The sequence below is a fragment of the Mesoplodon bidens genome, assembly GCF_964165515.1.
Source record: "Mesoplodon bidens genome assembly, chromosome: 2".
Lineage (NCBI taxonomy): Eukaryota > Metazoa > Chordata > Mammalia > Artiodactyla > Ziphiidae > Mesoplodon > Mesoplodon bidens.
Genome location: NC_138177.1, coordinates 130,582,038 through 130,598,610, shown reverse-complemented (window position 1 = coordinate 130,598,610; position 16,573 = coordinate 130,582,038). Strand labels below are relative to the sequence as shown.

Sequence of the window (16,573 nt, the reverse complement as noted above, 5' to 3'; positions counted from 1 at the left end):
CTATGATCTGATTGGACTAGGGTGTGGCCTAGGCATTAGGAGTTTTTTACAGTATAGTTTACATACAACAAATTGCACACATATTATGTGTACAGTTCAATGAGTTTTGACCATTGTTCACCCTCTTCTAACCACCACCCTAATTAAGATAGAGATCTTTTACTTTACCCAGAAATGTCCCTTTCCTGTCAGTCTGTCCCACCCCACCCTAAGTAACACATTTTCTGATTTCTATCACCATAAATTAGTTTCGACTGTTTTTTAATTCCACACAAAATTTATAAATGGAATCAAACAGTATGTACGTATTTGTGTCTTGCTCAATATACTTTTGAGATTCATCAATGTTAATATGGATATCAATAATTTCTTCTTATTCTTCTTCTTATTATTACTATGGTTTTAAATACAAAAAATTCACAATTTGTTTATCTCCTGTTGGAGAACACTTAGTTTGTTTCCAGGTTTCATTATTATGAATAAAGGTGCTATAAATGTTCCTATATGATTTTTGTGTACATATATTTTCATTTCTCTTGGAAGAAGAGAAATGATGCTTGGAAGTGGAATTCCTGGTCATGGTGTGGGTATATTCTTTACAATAAACTGCCAAACAGTTTACCAAAGTGGTTGTACTACCTTATCACCCACTAGCAATGTACACAAGTTCTAGGAACTCCACGTCACTGTTAACACTTGACATTTGTCATTCCTTTAAAATGCAGCCATTCTAGTGGGTAAGAAATTGTATCTCACGGTTTTAATTTGCATTTCTCTGATGAATAATGAGGTATCCACACAAATTTACATGGTATTTTCACGAACACTGGTAAAAACCATTTTATGTGTGTACTAGTGATTCATATAACTTCTGAAACGTCTGTTTTGAAATCAAGTGTTTTCTCCATTTTTAAAAACTGGGTTTTCTTTTTATTATTGATTTGGAGGAGTTCTTTAGTTGACTCCTGTTTGGGCTACTGTACCTGCTTTTATTATTCTTATACAGTCAGTAAGAGTTTTGAACTTGTAATAGCCCCATGTTAGTACCGCTATGGAGAATGAGGGGAGAAAGAATATTGGCGTGCAGGGGTGCAGAGGGGCAGAGAGGAGAGCAATCTCAGGAGGCTTGAGAGTGTACAGGGTGGTCAAGAGGAATCAAGCTGGTAGCAGGCTGACTGAGGGAGCATGGAAGGAGACTTGCAGCCACCCTCTCAGGAGGAGCCCCCTGAAATCTTGGGTAGGTCCTGGACTTCCACACAGCCCCAAGAACAGGGACCCAGATTAATATATATGTGTATATATATATACACATATATAGTTATCTGTGTATATATGTATCTGTGTATATATGTATGTAGCTGTGTATATATATATATGTATATACACATTATATATGTGTATATACATATATATATATATATATATATATATATATCTCGCCAGAAGGCTGGTGTACTTGGATTCTTTTGTGTCAAAGACACGACTCAGGCCCTTTTTTAAAGTTTTTAAAAAAATTTTTATTGAAGTATAGTTGATTTACAATGTTGTGTTAATTTCTGCTGTACAGCAAAGTGATTCAGTTATACATATATATACATTATTTTTCATATTCTTTTCCATTATGGTTTATCACAGGACACTGAATATAGTTCCTTGTACTACACAGTAGGACCTTGCTGTTTATCAGGGCCTTTTATAAGTGATCTAGAAAACTAATATGTGACCCAGCTTCTTCCTCTCTGTGAACTCCCCGAGGGCGGCAACAAATTCTTTTAGAGTTTCTTAGAATAGAAAAAATCCAACTTGTGATGCCACAGAATGTTGGCTCCTCTGTCATGTTCTTGGTTTTCCTCTCAGCAGTTGTTTGCTTAGGTTACAGCTACAATTAGCAAGCTAAGGCTTTAACGTATGGATAGAGGCTTATTATTATTACTGGCTTTAATGTGACTGTGGCTTAAGTCTTATTATTTTTGGACTTCAGTCATTACTGTCATTATTAGATCTGCTGATCATCAGTCATTTCAGAGACAAAACCAATAAAACACCAGGAACTGGAATACAAAGGACAGTATAATCAACTCTGTTATTCAGGGATTCATTAATTCAAGTCCCCAATTTAGAATTTATTAGAGTTTCCCCATTGGATATGCATTCGAGTTTAACTCTGTTTTGTTAGTAGCAAAAGACATTGCAAAGCCCAATGATAAACAAGATTGCAAGAGGAATGTTCACTCAAAGAAAACAGTAGGATGAGAACACCGGGAACTCATTAGAGGTTTCCATGTACTTAAACAATTAGAAGCACGCATGTATTACACTAAGATATCACAATGTATTTTGCTGATTTATTTTCCTCTCTGTGTCCCTCAGGGCTTGGTTGAGGGCAGGAACAATGCTCCTGCACAGGGTAGGTACTTAGCATGTGTTAGCTAAATGAGCAGGTCCTTCCGTGTGGCATGGAGGGCTCAGGTGTTAGACTCATGGGTCCTTACACGTGTGTGTGTGTGTGTGTAAAACAGTCAGTAAGGTCCACTAAGCTGGAGTTGGGAATGCAAGAGGTTTGTCGGAGACAGTGTCTGTATAAGATAAAAGAGGGGTTCTTCCCTTTTGTGGCCATCGCTGGAGCGCTAGCGGCCAAAAGGAAGTTCAATCCCTTTGTGACTTCTGACCGAAGCAAGAACCGGAAAAGGCATTTCAATGTGCCTTCCCACATTCGCAGGAAGATTATGTCTTCCCCTCTTTCTAAAGAGCTGAGACAGAAGTACAGTGTCCGATCCATGCCCATCTGAAAGGAAGATGAAGTTCAGGTGGTAGGAGGGCACCACAAAGGGCAGCAAACTGGCAAAGTAGTCCAGGTTTACAGGAAGAAATATGTCATCTGCACTGAACGAGTGCAGCGGGAGAAGGCTAATGGCACGACTGTCCATGTGGGCATTCACCCCAGCAAGGTGGTTGTCACCAGACTAAAACTGGACAAAGACCGCAAAAAATCCTTGAACGTAGAGCCAAATCTCGCGAAGTAGGAAAGGAAAAGGGCAAATATAAGGAAGAAACAATTGAGAAGATGCAGGAATGAAGTAATCTTGTATACAACTTTCATTAAAAACTGTTAAAATGGAAAAAATAGAAGATAAAAGAGGGGAAGAAGCAGGACTGTGTAGGAAAAGCCTGAGACCATGATCTGAGAGAATCTTGGATGACCCACTGGGAAGCTCTGGAACAAGATTGCCCATCAGAACAGGCCCACATGGGCTTCCCTGGTGGCCCAGTGGTTGGGAGTCTGCCTGCCAATGCAGGGGACACGGGTTCGTGCCCCGGTCCGGGAAGATCCCACATGCCACGGAGCAGCTGGGCCCATGAGTCATGGCCGCTGAGTCTGCGCGTCCGGAGCCTGTGCTCCACAGTTGGAGAGGCCACGGCAGTGAGAGGCCCGCGTACCACACACACACAAAAAAAACAGGTCCACATTGGGCAAAAACTACCAGGCCCTAGTGTCCTGCCATGCTTAGCTGTTGCCTAGGGGTTGCTGAAAAGGAGCATGACCTCAGCTGCTAAGCTGATCCTGAGGCAGATGCTGAAGATGCTGATCACTGGAGGCTGTCAGCCAGCAGGGCTCCATGCAGCCAAGCAGCCACTTCTTTCCTGAAGGGAGGTCTCCCCACCTCTCCTCTGACCTCTCTCTCATCCTCTCCTCTGTGTACTGGGAGACAGAGAACTCCATTTCGCCAGGGCGCCCGGTGTCCCCAGTATTGGGCTGACATTATAAGAGTCAGTCAGCCAAGAGGAAGAGGCTGTGAATTACCACTGTGGTCCATGACCAGTAGGAAGTGCCAAACCCCAGCCAGGGCAGGGACAGATTTGGATGGCACTGGCTGACCCCCGAAACCCCTGGACTAGCTGACCTGGTTTGCCCTGGTCTTTTCAGTAACCTCACAGGGCCAAGACCACACATCTTACACAATTGAATTTTATGGCCCCACCTAGGATGCTATGGGGATTTTATTGAATCTTTATTTTCAATTATAAAAGTCAAATGTGGTCTTTGTAGAAAATTTAGACAAGGCAACCTATTCTAGGGAATAGAGTACAAATCTGTCATAATATCACCTCCCACAGACAATTATTAGCAATTTTGTGTTTTCTCTTCCAGTTACATACATAACAAAATATCCCCCCGTCCCCATTTATCAAATGTCATGTACATTTCTCAACGACAGACAATTCTTGTTTGTTCTTTAGCATAGCCTGAGAGTGGACTGAGAAGTTCCCAGGCTAAAGTCAGATGACAGAGTGGCTTAGAGGAAGGAGGGTGGGCGGGGGAAGGTGGAGCCATCACTTCCAAAGCGAGGGTAGAACTGAGGATCCTGGGACCTCATCATGAAAGGACTTCTTTCCTCTCTTTGTGTTAGGGTCAGGTTGGGCTTGTGGATGTTTATGGGTCTGGAAAGAAACACGGGGCTAAGGCAAACTCACGCTTTGGGTCCATGCGGGTGTATGACTGCCACCCATGCCACCATGCAGAATGGCAGACCAACTCATCTAGCTAACATTTACTAAGTGCCTATGTGTGATAGAATATTCTTCTTGCCCTGAAGGAGTGTAAAGTATAGTGAGGGAGATGGGAAAACTGACCTTTAAAATACATTCTGGGACTTCCCTCGTGGCGCAGTGGTTAAGAATCCACCTGCCAATGCAGGGGACCCGGGTTCCAGCCCTGGTCCGGGAAGATCCCACATGCTGCAGAGCAACTAAGCCCGTGCATCCCAACTACTGAGCCCGCATGCCTAGAGCCCATGCTCCACAACAAGAGAAGCCATTGCAATGAGAAGCCCACGCACCGCAATGAACAGTAGCCTCTGCTCACCTCAATGAAGACCCAATGCAGCCATAAATAAATAAATAAATAAGCTTATTTAAAAAATAAGTAAATAAAATAAAATACATTCTGATATCTACTAAGTAGCAAGAGGTACAAAATACAATGAGAGAATAAAGGAGGGAGTGTTTATCTGCAACGTATGTGTCAGGTCTCCATGACTGCGTTGGCTCTCTAGAGAAAGGGGCAATCAAGGGTGAGACAACACCATGTGTAAAACACAAGAGTGAGAGGTATGCTTGGGGAAGAGACTGATGCTTAGTGAGACCGGAAACTGGGCACAAAAGGGATGGGGCTTTGCATGATTCATTTCACTGAATTAAAAAAATAATGACTGGGGACTTCCCTGGTGGCGCAGTGGTTGAGAGTCTGCCTCCTGATGCAGGGGATGCAGGTTCAGGCCCTGGTCTGGGGGGATCCCGCATGCCACAGAGCGACTGGGCCCGTGAGCCACAGCTGCTGAGCCTGCGCGTCTGGAGCTTGTGCTCCGCAGTGGGAGAGGCCGCGATAGTGAGAGGCCCGCGCACCACGATGAGGAGTGGCCCCCGCTCGCCACAACTAGAGAAAGCCCATGCACAGAAACGAAGACCCAACATAGCCATAAATAAATAAATAAATAAATAAATAAATAAATAAATAAAACCCTTATAGTGAGTATTGACGCCCTTCACTAAAAATAATAATAATAATAATAATGACTGAATCCTTATTAGGTGTTGGGCTGGGGATACAAATTAAATAAGATGGAATTTTAAGTCACAGTGTTATTGAGAATGAACCAGGAAACACTGATTGAGACCTAGCAGATTCAAGAATTCCAGAAGTTCTACTATGGCAGTTCTCAAAGTCTAACTCAAGCCAGATATACTTTTAGTGATACCAAATTCTTGGTCTTCCCGTCCAGGAGAAGTTACATCTGAAATATAAAAATTAACAAAATAATTTAGTTTATAATACCTTTTAAACAAACTCTTTCTAGAATGTGCAGTTTTAAAACATATCTAATGCACATATATTGTTATGGGCTGAATTGTGTCCCCCCAGATTTATATATTTGGGGTAAGTTCTAACCTCAATACCCCAAAATGAGACTAGAATTGGAAATAGGGCCTTTAAAGAGGTGATTAAGTTAAAATAGGCTGTTAGAGTGGGCCTTAATCCAATCTGACTTTGTGTCCTTTTTTAAAAATCTTATTTATTTTATTTTTGGCTGTGTTGGGTCTTCATTGATGCATGTGGGCTTTCTCTAGTTGTGGTGAGCAGGGGCTACTCTTCATTGTGGTGCGCGGGCTTCTCATCGCGGTGGCTTCTCTTGTTGCAGAGCATGGGCTCTAGGCACAGGCTTCAGTAGTTGTGGAACACAGGCTCAGTAGTTGTGGCTCATGGGCTCAGTAGTTGTAGCTCGTGGGCTCTAGAGTGCAGGCTCAGTAGTTGTGGCGTGCAGGCTTAGTTGCTCCGCAGCATGTGGGAGCTTCCCAGAGCAGGGTTCGAACCCGTGTTCCCTGCATTGGCAGGCGGATTCTTAACCAGTGTGCCACCAGGGAACTCCCCTGTGTCCTTTTAATAAGAGGAAATTTAGACGCACAAAGAAACAACAGGGGCATGAATACACAGAGGAAGGACCATGTGGGATTACAGCTAGAAGGCAGTCGTCTGCAGGCCAACGAGAGAGACCTCAGGAGAAACCAACCCTGCTGACACCTTGATCTTGGACTTCCAGCCTCCAGAACTATGAGAAAATAAATCTCTGTTAAGTCACTCAGTGTATGGCATTCTGTTCTGACTGCCCTCGAAAACTGATATACATATGATCTGGCCAGATGTGTATATGCATTTTAACACATACTTTTGTTGTTTTTATGTTTAAAAGTCTATACTTCATCCTGTAGAAATCAGGAACCATGTAGAGTTTTTGAGCAGAGTAGTGACAAGATCAGATCTCTGTTCTAAAAAGGGAATTCTGATGTCAACCAGGAGGCCAGACTGGAAAGAAGCTAGACATCTAATGAGAGGCGTTGACCTCAAGTGGAGGCTCATCCTCGGTCTAAAGTTTCAGAAATATCTGGAGGGTAATGCTGAGGGCAGGGGTGCATTAGTGAGCTCATGATGGGAAATGTATTTTGCACAGTTATACCCATAAGCCTGAATTTAAACTTTCATCACCGGCTAGACTAGCCTGGGTGGCAAAGAATTCTGGGGGAAGTTGTCTTCGCTTGTCTGTGAGATCCCTGAGTGTTGGACACCAGTCTCTTATAGAAAACTGGTGCATTTCTTTTTCAAATGTTTGCTCTTCTTTATTTGGTGACTTGTCAACTCAGATATCTGCTTGTTGTGCTGGAAAACTTACTTCCTTAGTGGGTAAAGAGATTTTACAAATCCAGCATGGAGGCAAAAGAATAATTTTGGACTTGAAATCAAGACCCCAGGGACACATACAGTGGAATACTATTCAGACTTAAAAAGAAGGCAATCCTGCCATATGCGACAACACAGATGAACCATGAGGATCTTATGCTAAGTGAAATAAGTCACTTGCAGAAAGACAAATACTATATGATTCTACTTATATGGGGGTATCTAAAATAGTCAAATTCATAGAATCAAAGAATGGAATGGTGGTTGCCAGGGGCTGGAAAGAGAGGGAAATGGGGAATTTAATCAACAGGTATTAAATTTATTTAAGCAAGATGAATGAGTTCTAAAGAATAAGTGCTATACAACCCCATGCCTACAGTCAGCAATAGTGTATTGTACACTTAGATCTCAGGTTAAATGTTCTTACCACAATAAAATTAAAAATTTTTAAGAAAATAGGGCTCAAACTCTGACTTGTTTAAAAGGCTGCTGAGGGAGACTTCCCTGGCGGTCCAGTGGTTGAGACTCTGCACTTCTAATGCAGGGGTCGTGGGTTTGATCCCTGGTTGGGGAACTAAGATCCCACATGCTGCGAAGTATGGCCAAAATAAATAAATAAAATAAAAATATAAAGCTGCTGATTTGCTTAGGGCTAAGGGCTTTTTCCTCCTCTGTGCCTTGATTTGCCCATCTGTAAAATGGAGAGACAAAGAAAACAAACAGTTATTCAATCCTCTTATGTCTGAGACACTATATACACATTATCCTATTCAGTACTCAGAATAAGTCTGTTAAATATTACTCCACATGTTTGGCAGATGAGAAAACCTTAGTTTGTCCAAGGAAGCAGTGTTTATACTCGGGTCTAAAGTTTCATGACCCATGCTTTCTAAGGTTCCTTCCAAGGCCAAAATGCTGTAATTCATGTGTGTCTGAAACGTTTTGGCTGAATAAACACTAATGACTAATCAAGCTGCAACAGTAAAGACAATAGATTCTCCAGTGATTACTAAGTGGCTATGGAAGAACCACTCACCCTGAAGGGAAACACAGTTTCTCACTGGAAGAGAATATAACAGATGAAAGGTGGCCAACAATCAATTTTTGAGCAGCAGATGTCATTTTCTTGGGTTGAAATTGTAGGAGCCTGGAATTTGGCAAGTGCTCTAGACATTATGAAGAATAAATGCTCTGAATCTCCAATGGTTTTAGTAGTGGAACAGGCATGTTAGATCCAGGTAAAGGGGCATCTTTTGAAGTTGCTGCTAAAAGGATCTCCTCCTCCACTGACATGAAGCAAAGGAGAATAATCCAGGTCTCCCAATTCCAAAGCTAGTGTTCTTTCATTGTCCTCAAGTAGCTTTATGCTCTGGTTGAGAAAACATGTATAACACATATCTGTTCAATTCTTCATTCACTGACTCAAAAGCACTTATTGGACAATTTCAATGTGTCAGCACAGAGTTGTATACAGAGATATAAAAGCAGAGTCTCTGTTACACTTGATTTTGTCCCTCCCAAATTCGTATGTTGAAGCCCTAACCCAGCACGTTAGAATGTAACACTGTTTGGACATAGGATCTTTTTTTTTTTTAACTTGGAGTATAGTTGATTTACAATGTTCTGTTAGTTTCAGGTGTACAGCAAAGTGAATCAGTTATACATATACTTATATCCACTCTTTTTTAGATTCTTTTCCCATAGAGGCCATTACAAAGTATTGAGTAGAGTTCCCTGTGCTGTACAGTAGGTCCTTATTAGTTATCTGTTTTATGTATAGTAGTGTGTACATGTCAATCCCAATCTCCCAATTTATCCCTCCTCCCCAACCCGTGATGTAGGGTCTTTAAGGAAATGATCATGTTAAAATGGGGCCCCTTGGGGACACCTATGACTGTCGTCCTACGAAGAAGAGATTAGGACACAGACACAACAGACAGAGAGATGATCACATGAAGACACAAGAAGATGGCCAACTGCAAGCCAGGGAGAGAGGCCTCCGAAGAAACCAACCCTGGGACTTCCCTGGTGGAGCAGTGGTTAAGACTCGTGCTCCCAGTGCAGGGGGCCCAGGTTCGATCCCTGGTCAGGGAACTAGATCCCACATGCATGCCACAACTAAGAGTCCGCATGCCACAACTAAGGATCCCGCATGCTGCAACTAAGGAGCCCATGTGCTGCAACTAAGACCCGGCACAACCAAATAAATAAATATTAAAAAAAAGAAGAAGAAGAAGAAACCAACCCTACTGACACCTTCATCTTCGCCTCCAGAATGGTGAGAAAATTAACTTCTGTTGTTTAAGCCACCTGGTGCTGGTATTTTGTTACAGCCACCCTAGCAGACTAATACAGTCTCCCTGCTTTGCAGAAGTTTCAGGGACAAAGCAGGCAGTAAGCCACAGAGGGGTGTCCAAGGAGGCACGGGAACACACAGGTGGGACTTCCTCCTCAGACTGCAGAGGGCGGGGGTCAGGAGACAATGCCCGGAGAAGCATCACTGCAGGCGAGTCCTCAAAGATGAGTAGGAGGTAACCAGGAGTCAACGTGGGCAGAGGTAGAGGGAGTCTTTGGAGACAAGAAAGAACATGGCACCTGCAGGGAATGGCAAGTCATTCAAAATGCAACGATAGGGCTTCCCTGGTGGCGCAGTGGTTGAGAATCCGCCTGCCAGTTCAGGGGACACGGGTTCGAGCCCTGGTCCGGGAAGATCCCACATGCCATGGAGCAACGAAGCCCATGCGCCACAACTACTGAGCCTGTGCTCTAGAGCCTGTGAGCCACGACTACTGAAGCCCATGCGTCTAGAGGCTGTGTTCCGCAACAAGAGAAGCCACCGCCATGAGAAGCCCGTGCACCGCAATGAAGAGTAGCCCCGCTCACTGCAACTAGAGAAAGCCTGCACACAGCAACGAAGAACCAACGCAGCCAAAAATAAATAAATAAATAAATATTTTAAAAAATTGCAATGATGGGAGAAAATACGAGTGCGATTGTGTGGTTCTGACCCAAGCACACTAGGAGTTCAGAGACAGGAGACATTATTAACAACAACAAGGATAATATCTTACATTTTTACAGCACTTTACAGTCTGTAAAACACTTTCTCAGGCCTTATCTCTCAGTGGCAACAGGAGAATTGAACCATTTCATACACGTGACAATGAGGGTTGAGAGGCTAAATGGCTTGGCTGCAGCTTTAGAGGAAGTTAGTGGCAGAGTCGAATCTAAAGCTCAGGGCAAAAAAATAAATAAATAAATAAAATAAAATAAAGCTCAGGGCTCTTTCTTCCCAAGTCCAAGTGGGATGTGGGGGTCAGAGGGCTCTTCGTCAAGCGCAGCTTATGCTTCCTTGTCTCTGACTTTGCTCATAGAGCTGCGCACAGGGTAGCCTGGGGACAGAGCAGCCCAGGTTTGGTGGGTCCTACTGGACAGGAAGGAGCTGGAGGAGAGCTCCACAGAATCCTAACACACCACCTCCTAGGGTGGAGACAAGAACGCTGATCTCTGCTCATCCTCTCACTCACTCTGTCTCTAATGAAAGGGTGTTTTAGTTCAAATGGAGACAAGAGTAATGGTGCCCACACCACCAGCTCTCCTGCCCTGCCTGCCTCTCAGGCAGGATGTTTTTAACTCCAGGGACCCCATCCAGGGATGGACATTGTGCAACATGGCAGGAGAATCCCCTTAGGGTTGATGTGCTAGAAAGGTGAGAGAACAGTAAAAATGTGCTAGGTGTTTTACAAATGCAAGAGAGTCTTCTTATCTGTTTGGAATGGATTGTGTTTAGGACCCTGGAAAGGGGAGAAGGAAGGGTTCTGAGCAGTCATTTCTCCCTCACTCTTTGCCTGCATCCGTGTAGCAGATGGTGTAGGTTCTCCTATTCCCCCATGTCCCTTGGTTTAACTGTTTCCATAGTTCTGGCCTGAATATCAACTGCCAGTGCCTGGGTCTCTTTGGAAGAGGGCATTCTCCAGATGCCGGTGACCACTGTGCCTTCACCTGCCACAGGCTGGGACTTCCAGGGAATTCATGCCTCCTGGGAACAGCTCTCCACCATAGTGTATTGTGATCTGGTGGATAAGCACCCCAGCTCCTTCCTCTCTTGTGGGGTAACTACACTGACTCCCAGAGATCTCCAGTCGAATGAAGCTCTGGTTGTCCATAGTGGTGACTTGCTTAATATCACAACAGTTAGTGGTGTCTGTTCCTTTCCTATCTCACTTCCCCACTCCTCTACCAGTGTCTCCAAGAATCACCTTCCAAACGGACCACTTGCACTCCGATCCTTGTCTCATGGTTTGCTTCTGGGGAAACCCAGCGAGGACCATGCTCCCTGTACAATGAGTTTTTTGCTGCTTTGGACATTGTGAAAGGGGATGGGGAGGACATTGTGAAAGGGGATGGCCTTCCTATGCCCTTACAAGCTAGGGAGATACAGACAAATCATTCATTCATTCATGCGTTCTTCACTCAGCAAGTACTTTTTTTTTTTTTTAATTTTATTTATTTATTTTTGGCTGTGTTGGGTCTTCGTTTCTGTGCAAGGGCTTTCTCTAGTTGTGGCGAGCGGGGGCCACTCTTCATCGTGATATGTGGGCTTCTCACTGTTGTGGCCTCTCTTGTTGCGGAGCACAGGCTCCAGATGCGCAGGCTCAGTAGTTGTGGCTCACGGACCTAGTTGCTCCGCGGCATGTGGGATCTTCCCAGACCAGGGCTCGAACCCGTGTCCCCTGCATTGGCAGGCAGATGCTCAACCACTGCACCACCAGGGAAGCCCAGCAAGTACTTATTAAGCACTGATCTCGTGCCAAGCACCATGCTGGGGGCCAGCTGGAAATCTCACCTCCTAGGGCTCTGAGGAATCATCCATCACCCACATCCTAGCTCACACACCCAGGCCAGCGCTACCTATATTGGAGGTGGGAGTGGTACCCGGAGAGGCTTCATGTGAAGGAGGTAGGGGCTCAAAAAGGGGAGGAGAAGACAGAGGTTCTGGGAGTCTGTCGGGGCGGGGAGGAGGGGCTGGCGAATGACATGAGTAAACGAAGGCCAGTGGGTGGGAATGAAATTCACTTCTGCAAGGGGCAAAGGCTCTGGGCAAGTACATACATGTGGGCTTGTTGAGTGCCTGATTCTTGGGGTCATTAACTGTCAGGGCTGAGAAGGGCCTCAGAGGTCACAGGCAGATCTCCCTCATTTGACTTCCCTGAAAACTGAGGACCAAAGAAGAGAAAATGATTTCCTCAGCCCTTTATGCTCTGAGTGTTCTTCCTCTTGAGAGAAATAGGCTAGATCAATGTTTCTTTAACCCTTTTTCATTAAAGCCCAGGAACCATTGTAGACATTTTTCCTAATTGCCCCCTCCAATGAAATCTTAATACCACAGGTATTTGTATATCTGTTATGTACTATACGTCTGTTTAAATGCTATATACATAAAAAGAGTAAGATTTTTTTCAACCTCCAAGAACCAATATTTGCCCCCTTGGGGGCGATATTGCCCTTGTTTAGAATGCGTGGAACAGAGAGACTAAATGTGGCCAGGTTTCCTAGGCCTTGAAATTCAGGCAAAGAAACTGGATTTGGTGCAGTAAGCAATAGGGAGCCATAGTAGGTTCTTGAGCAGGGGAGATGGAGTGAGGAAAGACGTGAAGAGTCTACCATACGTAACAGTATCTGTCAAACACTGGGTGCCAGCTGCTTTGCCAGCATTGTAGATGTCGTTAAGAAAAAGGCCAGGATTGACATATACACACTACTATACATAAAAGAGATAACTAATAAGGACCTACTGTGTAGCACAGGGAGCTCTACTCAATACTCTGTAATGGCCTACATGGGGAAAGAATCTAAAAAAGAGTGGATATATGTACATATACATGATAGATGTACATGTATAATCGATTCACTTTGCTTTACACCTGAAACTAACACAACATTGTATATCAACTATACCCCAATAAAATTTTTTTTAAAAAAGAAAAAGAAAAAGGCCAACTTGGCCTTCGTATGCCCTTACAAGCTAGGGAGAGACAGACAGTGTTAAATATACACACAATAATTATTTATTAGAGTTGTAATAAATGCTACAACCAGCTTTCTTTTTGTTTTGTTTAACCAACATTTATATACTCCTTGTTATGTCCCAGAAGCTATGCTAGGCACTAAATGAATATTAGCTCATTTAATCCAGTGAGAGAGGTATAGTTATTATACCCATTTTACAGATGGGGAAACTGAAGCACAGAAAGTGCCTTACCTCAAGGCACATGGCTTGTAAAGGTGGAGCTGAGATTCAATCCCAGACAGTCTGTCTCCAGAGTCAGTGTTCTAAATCACTATACTATGATCTGAAAAATATATTATATACATGTACACATGTGTAACTATAATTCAGGCCGAACGCAGTGCGAGGTGCCAGTATAGATTCGCAGACCTCTTGCCATAACTCTAATGGAGCCAAGGGCTGAAAGTTGGAGACTGGTGGACTAGAAGACTTTTAATGTCTGTTTGACTCTAAAGCTCACAAGCCCAGTAGAATTTGAAAAACGGGGTGAGAGTTAAGGCTCTCTCAACTTCAGCTTGTGTAACCAGAACAAGCTAGCTGATGTCTGGCTCCCTTCTCAGCAATGAGCAAAAGAGGTACACACCTCTGCATTATATGCAGAAGAAATGTAACACGGGGGCTATCGATAAGTTACATACATGAGTCTGCAGAAAAGGACATATGTGCCCTTGGACCTGAAACTGGTGAGGCAGTGAAACCAAAGACATGTGCTCATGCTTTACTATTCAGCCACCTCTGAACTTTTTCCTCAACCCTTCGACTGTTTCCAATGAATGAGATTTTAAAATGATAATTTTAGCTTACACAGGACTCATATACCTGCTATAGTCTGTAATTTTTTCGTAAATTAAAAAAAAAAAACTGTTTTCCCTAGGGGTCTTATCCTACTGCTCTAGAACGGCATCCAAGATACCAGTTTGAAGGACAATGAGCTAAACCCAGAAGAAATCCCTCTCCAAACCTATCTTCTTGTTGCTGTCCTGTCTGTTTACTTATTGAACACCTACTACATGCCAGGCACTATGCTGGGGGATGGAAATACAGAGATCAACAAATCGTAGCCCTGTCCTTTGGGGGCTCACAGATGAGTAGGGGAGACAGATAAGAACAGAGATCATTGCAATGCAGGAGATGTATATATATCATCTCTATATATCATACTCCAAGATGTTTTTATCCTATAGACTTTTGCATATGTCGTTCCCAGGGTCGAGAATGTGTTTCCATGGCATTTTGGCAGGCTGATTCCTGTGGGATAGAGCATAGAGCAGGAGCCCCTAACCTAGTAGAGGTACATCAGATTAGGCTTCCTGGAGAAGGAGGAATGTGTAGGCTGAGACTTAAAGGACTAACATTCAGCTTGGATGTCAATGTCTCTGATTAGTCTTCCTGACCTCATTGGCTGAGTGAGGTGTGCCTTTTTTGTACCGTTTAGCCTCTGGCTCAAACCCTTATTCAGGCAAATATATTTGTGACTGCTGAATAAATAACACTTATCAATATCTTGTAATTGCCTATAGACTAGTTATCTTCTCCATAGGACTGTGATCTCTCTGACAGAAAGGAACCTGTAGGATTTAGTTTTTATCTCCATCAATGAGGAGAGGTCTTGCTGAGAAAAATACTTATTAAATGATTGCAGATTCCAAGGTGGATGGAGGAGTGGATGGATGGATGGATGAGTGGTGGGTAGATGGGAGCATGGAGGAATGAGTAACAGCGCCCACATGGAGGTAAGTGGACAAGTTGGATGGGAGGGTCAATGACATTTTGATAGAAGTGATGACTGAGTTAGGCCCTAAAGAATAATCTGGTGCAGTGCTTTTCAAACTGTAGTGCATTTATGAGTCATCTGGGGATCTTGTTAAAATACAGTGATTCAGCAGGTCTGGGGAGAGGGGTACCACACTCTGCATTCCTGACAAGCCCCCGGTGGTACTGCTCCTTCTGGCCCTCAGACTGAACTGAGTACCAAGTAAGAGTTTGGGGATAGGAAAGAAGACAGGAAGAAGGGAAGATGATCCAGACAGGTGCAACTGTTGAGAGCGATGTTGGCTCTGCCCTGGTGCAAGCAGGGACCTCAGTGCGCACGCTGGGGAGGAAGATAGGGGAGAGGGGATGGCGTGGCACTGGTGGACACGCAGGACTGTTTGTGAGGGTATTGTTACCAAAAACTGGGTTCACCTCTTGGTGGGTGTTGAGCCAATAAACACAACCAAGCCAAAGATTGAGAGAAGGAAAGATTTGTTATTACTTGCCACAAGTAAGGAGAACACTGTGGATGTTTCCCAAAGTGGTGTCTCCCAACAGCAAAATTGGAGAAGTTTTAAGCATATTCATGAAAGGGCTTGAGCAGAGGAGAATTCAGCGTAGAACTGGGGCAAAAGTCTACAGATTCCATGTTTTAGTTGATTGAAGTCAGGAGGGTCAACATCATCATTTCGTCCTCCACCTGGGTGGGGTCCTTAGTTCCTGCAGAACTCAAAGGTATATTATTATGTATATCCCTTGAGGATCCAGGACCCTGCCCGAAGCCTGCACTATTGTTTCTTGACAGCTCCTCCCTTGTTCCTGCATTCCCTCTCTTCCCTTAAGATTATTAATTACTGAGACCTGTTCAAGGGCAAGCATTGTGGCCAGGCATAGATCACAAAATGGCTTAGGACAAAATGGGTCCTCTTATGTCAAGAAAGCCATTCCTGGGACTTCCCTGGTGGTCCAGTGGGTGAGACTCTGCGCTCCCAATGCAGGGGGACTGGGTCCGATCCTGGGTCGGAGAATTAGTTCCTGCATGCACGCCACAACGAAGATCCCGCACGCAGCAACGAAGATCCCACATGCAGCAACTAAGACCCGGCACAGCCAAAATAAATAAATAAATATTTTTTTAAAAAAAGAAAAGAAAAGAAAGCCATTCCTGGTTCTCTTTTTCCAGGAACCCCCCTAACCTATCTGTTTACAGTATGGGAAATTCATGCTTTCATGGAGACTCAAGAAGGCCAGAAGCAATGGACATAACACCCAAAGCTGAGATGAGGGAAAAGCAGGCTGAGAAGGGAACTAATATTTCTTGAATATCTCTGTATCTCTATCTGTATCCTGATCTATATCCATACCTGCATCTATCAGTCAAACTAATTTTGTCCTCACAACAGCCCTGAGAAGATGCAGAAAATGGAGACTGTTTCTTTTCCTCCCTTCCTTCCTCTCTTTCCTTCTCTCCTTTATTCCTTCCTTCCTACCCTTCCTCCCTTCCTCCTTCTCTCCCTTCC

At 43.9% G+C, this 16,573-nt stretch overlaps 1 pseudogene across 1 annotated transcript; it reads left to right on the top strand.

Annotated features, from left to right (window-relative positions):
* The first annotated feature begins 2,549 nt into the window (after positions 1-2,549).
* On the top strand, positions 2,550-3,202 carry LOC308604842 (large ribosomal subunit protein uL24-like; annotated as a pseudogene). The gene has a single exon. The product of its transcript is annotated as a large ribosomal subunit protein uL24-like (transcript).
* The last annotated feature ends 13,371 nt before the right edge of the window (positions 3,203-16,573 follow it).